A 6,002-nucleotide genomic window follows, 5' to 3' on the forward strand; every position below is an offset into this window, starting at 1 on the left:
CTTTCCCTGCAGAAAAAAAAGTTTAGGATGCTAAATGTGGTCTTTGGTTCTGAATTATCTGACTAGTAGTCCACAATGATCATTTTCAAATGTCAGACCCAACATGTGAGTGAACAGGCACTGACTATAAAAAGACTCAGCTTTGTCTCACGTTCAATCTCTTTAGTACAGAAACGGAACTCTGGCATGAAATTACAGATTGATACACGGTTATGGGTATGGATGACTCATTATGACGATGGAAATGTTTGAGAAATAGAGACCAGTGGCTAAAAATGACATGGAAAATTAAAGATGGGTCAACAGAGTCATCTTTGGAAATCAGCACATAAGAATCTTTTAAGATTTTTAAGACTATTGATCCACTTTTGCCCTTGGGAAATTTGAGTAAAAATACTTCAGAATTAAGATATACAAGTGGGTGCAGAATGTTTCTTTCAATTTTTGCAAGAAGACTATATTGGTCAGGATAATTATCCAACTCTAGGTAACTCCAGAAGGAGTAAAGAGTAGTAGAGAATGAGAAAGTTGAGCAGCTCAGCTTCAGCTCAGGTGTTCTGGAACTTCTCTCTGCTCCCCACCTGCCACTTGCTTCCCACTAAGTTGGTATTGTTTTTTTTTTTTTTGGTACCAGAGATTGAACCAAGGAGCACTTAACCACTGAGCCACATCCTCAGTCCCTTTTTATTTTATTTAGAGACAGGGTCTCGCTAAGTTGCTTAGGGCCTGGCTAAATTGCTGAGGTTGGCTTTGAACTCAAGATCCTCCTGCTTCAGTCTCCCAAGCCACTGGGATTACAGGTGTGGGCCAGGGCATCTGATTCACTATGTTTGATCCAGAAAAATCTCACTTATCACAACAGCAAGGGCGGTACATGGACCCTTATTCTGCATCATTTTAGGAGAAAGAACCTCTCTTTTCTGACCTACATCTCACCCCTCTGTCCCTCTGCCCTGCCCCTTGAGGGCAGCAAGTGGGGATGGGGATAACATGGATCTAGAGATGTAAAGTTCAAGCTGAGGCCCACAGAAGGGGGTGTCTCCTGCAATCGCAGAACTTTTCATAAACAAAATCTATTTAACCTCCTTGGGATAATTCACTACATTTTGTTTTAAACTCAAAATATACTAAAATAGGCAGTTCTTTTAAACAGGGAGCCCATGCAGAGGAATATTCAATACAATATAATACAATAAAATGAAATAAAGATGGGGAATCCAGGTAGTATTTTATGAGTAAAATAGATGCTCCATATTTGGGTTCCACATCGTAGGATTCAACCAACCACAGATGGAAAATAATCAGAAAAAAAAGTTACATCTGTACCGAACACATTCAGACTTTTTTTTTCTTGTCCTCATTCCCTAAACAACACAGTATAGCAACTATTTACATAGCATTTACATTGCATTAAGCATTATAAGTAATCCAGAGATGTGCAAAGGTTATATGCAAATACTTATACCATTTTACATAAGGGACTTGAGCATTTGGGGGTTTTGGTATCCACGAGGGGTCCTGGAAACCATTTTTATAATAAATATATGAATATGGAGTTCCAAAGTGAGTTTTTAAGGGGCAGTAATGGTGGCCAGGTACATTTGAATACTTAAAGGCTTTTGGGAAAATGAACAATCTGGATGTGTCTTCTGGCTCCTGGTCTAGCGCCTGCTGCTTGCTTATTGGAATTTTGCATTTCTTTTCATTACTTGAGCATAGTTTTTGTCTCTCCAAATTTTGCTTTCTTCCCTTGTTAAATGGGGATGATTATACCTTTCTTGGAAAGTATATGCAAGGGTTAACAGAGATGATGCACATAGAACATGTATCCTTATAGCTGAAACTCAACAAATGTTAGTTTTCCAGAGCAATGTATGTGCTTAATGTTGGTTTCATTCCCCCTTTTCCTTTATTAGCCATTTTTTTCTCACTTGATAGTATTCAATATGAATGGAAATAAAAGTTTGTTCAAGGAGTACAGAATATGAGAAGAATTAATCATAAATTACACTCACTGAAAAAGACAAGCACATAAAAAAATTAATTACACCTTGTTATATGTCAGAAATGCAGTAGGAAGGAAAGAAGGAGCCGGACACCCACTGAGTCACAATCATGGCATGGCAGGCCTTTTGAGAAGACAGAATAGTGCGCGTCACATTGTCACTATCGTTCTGTCAGTCATTGGTGACTGGGGCCATATGAGGCCTAGAATAATGCACAGCTGCTCAGCACAACACCCAAACCAAAGAACCAGGCAAGATCTCAGGTTTGGCCCATTTTAAAAAATTTCAAAATATTATTTCCCTTTAGTAGTGGAGAAATGGGTTGAATTCTTAAATGTGTAGCTTTAGATTTTGTATTCAAATTTTAAAAAGGACACCTCTATGTACTCTTATTTCTCAAGAAAAAAAATTTCTGCTTACCTGAAAATGTATTGGAATATATCTGAAAAATATTCCCTTTTACTTACAAAAGGAGAAACCTCTCTTATGAGCCTATAGAAAGAACATGGAAACAAGAGTATTCAATAGTGTTTAATTTTATGTAGCTGTCAATCCACAGAGCCCACAATTGAGGTTAAATGACAACCAAGAGATTTTCATTAGAAGAAATCTCTGGAAGTTTGATGAAAAAACAGAAAAAAAACAACTGAATTAATTTACACAGCCTAACAACATATGATCATCGTTTCCCTTGGATGTAGTTTATTGTTGGTAAAATTTAGAAAAATTTGCATGGATCATTTTAAAGTACATGTAAAGTATATTCTCAAGAAATGTACATGATTGTGTAGTTAAATATTTATGGGAACTTATCATTTTCTTGCCATTCGGCCTGCTTTCAAAATATTCAAATATATTTGGCTTTTGTAACTTTGCTAATTAAACCTTCTAAAACAGATGGAATTATAGAAATTACAGGGTTTAAAATATCATCTTAATTGGTTTACAATCTCGGTGACACATAGTGCCATTCATACTGTATAAAATATATACGGATGGCTCAAAGGACATGGCATGCCAATTAATTTTTCTTCAACTCTTTCAATTAAATTTTGTTTTCTTCATTATTGTGGCCCCTTTCCATTAGCCTGACTCCAAGCAAGTCTGATCAGCCCTAACTGTGAACATATCCGTCATAACCTGAAACCATATTGGAACATTTCTTATAAGACTGAGGAAAAAAAAAAAAAAAAAAGACTGAGGGGTAGGGATAATAGGAATTTATCTTCTTTCTAAAGGAAATAAATGATCTTAAGAGGGGCCTTTAACCACACAGATGGCTGTCCTCCAGAGAGCTACTTAGATTACTCTTACTCCTTGGAACAGTGATTGTTTAATGTACACAGGCAACCATATTCCTCGGATTTTCTGGAACAGTCTTGATTTCAAATGTTCTCTTACCATCACACTAAGAACACTTGTATGTATCAGACCACATATTCACATTTTTTTTTTTTTCGGGTGAGAGCTAATATGGCTGAAAGAAGTAGATTTGGGGGGATTTTAATAGGCTGTCTCTGTGTCTCTCTGCCTTAATATCAAGAACCTGGTTGAGCCTCTGAGTGGTGGTGCAGCCTGTAATCCCAGCGGATTGGGAGGCTGAGACAGGGAGGATCACAAGTTCAAAGCCAGCCTCAGCAATTTAGCAAGGCCTTGAGCAAGTAAGTGAGACCCTGTCTTTACAGCAAGTATAAAAAGGGCTGAGAACTTGGCACAATGGTTAAGTGCTCCTGGGTTCAATCCCTGGTACCCCCAAACAAACAAACAAACAAAACCCTGGTTGAATGTCACTTTCTGGACTTCACTGAGTCCCATCTTGAAGCCCACAACCAAGGGCTCAGTTAAACCTGCTTTAACCCAGCAAAATAACATGCAGTTTAAAAAAATAATACCATTCTACAATTTTTTGGCTACTGATGGCTAGCAAATTTAAACTCGGCCGTTTCCTTCAGATATCTCAATTTGCCATTTCCATGTGAGTTTAAACACACAGTCCCCCTTTGTTGCCATGGTAACAGGTCTGGGCCCTCGCGGGCGACAGACAAGTGCCACAGCACCAGGTTCCTCTTTGGACACACATGTTCGCTGAGTTTCCACCTCCCGGCGGGACGAGACAGGAGGCTGGAATCTCCAAGCTTCCCAACAGCAAGGTAAATCCGTGCATCAAATAAGGCTGGGAGCTCGGGGCACCGCCCACAGCAGGGACGGATTACCTCGTGCAGTCACTATGGAGCACGATTCAGATTCTAGCTTTAATGATCCCGGATAGAGCTCTTCTCCTCCCCACCAATGTGACATTTTGCAGACATTTTCTATATCAAGGAAATATTTAATTGAAACGTGTTTCTGAGAATGCCTACCGAGCTGGCTCTAGGCGTCTTCCAACATGGCAGGGGTCAATTAAAAGAACCAATCAACTGTTTTTAAAACTTTAAAATATTAAAAGGAAAAAAAAAGGTAGGGGGAAAGAAAGTGGACAAAAAGTAATGTTAAATAGCATGGAGCATGACTAATGGCGCTAGCATGTTAAAATCATTGGGAAAATGTCCTTGGAAGACAAATGAATTTTCAGCAGAATAATTAACTTAATTAACAAATTTGCATGCATATTCATCAGGCTATTGAAGTCTTTCCAGCCCAGCTTGATGAGCGTTGGTGTAATAATTGTCTCATTTACATTCTGCAATCTACTACAATTTAGGGCATGCAAAAAAAAAAAAAAAAAAAAAGCCGACCTCTTCCCTTTGACTTTCTTTAGGACCTACACAGTCCTAAAATCACAGCCTTCACCCACTCAGTGGCCTTCAGCTCAGGCCTTTTGAGAAAAACCCCCAGAGAGGGTTGATTGTGGTTTCCCATCCCCCCAGCCTTCCTCTTCTTTCTTCTTTTTTATTTTTTTTCCTTTTGGCCCAGGTTCTCTGTTTTTGCCTCTGCTTGCTCTCCTGGGTAAATCTTGGCACCAGTTCTGACTTCAAATCTCTTGGGTCGCCAGACTGCATCATGTAAAAATTGCCATTTCCCTCTATCTCTGCAGGGCAATCTTTAAAGGCAGTAAGGTGTGACGGCCCAGACTGGCAGCTTGGCAAGACGGAGCCCATGGATACCAGCACACGGGAATCTGGACGGTTCGCTCACTCTGACAGCAGTCAGCACTGGGAACAAAAGGAATGGAGGGGAAAAAAGCGCAAATGTATTTTTACATATTGTAGGCATATGGCCACAAGACCAGCAGAAATATATTTAATTACCAATTGCACGCATTGAGGAGAAAAACATTGGGAAAGGGGGGTGGGGAAACTGTGTGCACAGCAATATTATTCTACTTTAACTTTTCACCTCAGTTTTTTTTTCTTTCTTTTTAATATTGAAGATAAGAGGGAATGTGGATTAGAATTGCAAAGGGTTGCCTGCCGGAATCTGATCAGTGATGCAGATTTTTGACATGGCTTCCTTAAGAGCGTGACATTATATAAGGAATTGTGAAACTTTTCTTTTCATGATTTTTAATGACGATATAATTTTACTGTGTTTTCTTTGTGGGGGCAAATTTGATAGAGAGCAATTCGATAACCTTACTATGTAACTCAAACTATACTTCGGATGCTAAGCTGTAGCTCAGCAGGAACCATTAACAAATAATGTTTGAGAAATAATATTCTTGTTCTTTCCTATGAAATCAAAACAGTTCAACCCACGTTTATGGCCAGGCACTATGCTAGCCAATATAGAGAGATAAGAGACTCTGTCCTGACAGAGCTCATGGACTGGGATGGAAGATAAATATGAATATGTATAATTATATTCTTATAGTAGTATTAAATTATTAAATTACTAAAATTATAGTTAATTAAAATTATAATTATAATACACATGGTATAATTCATGTAATGTAATGATGTAGGTCCAGGGTCCAGGAGCCATAGAGAAGTAGCTCTTAGTTGAGCCCGGGGATCACTCACACTTGGAGAGGCCAGGGAGGTGATCTTTTCATGGAGG

Source organism: Urocitellus parryii, chromosome 3 (assembly GCF_045843805.1).
Source record: "Urocitellus parryii isolate mUroPar1 chromosome 3, mUroPar1.hap1, whole genome shotgun sequence".
Taxonomy (NCBI): domain Eukaryota; kingdom Metazoa; phylum Chordata; class Mammalia; order Rodentia; family Sciuridae; genus Urocitellus; species Urocitellus parryii.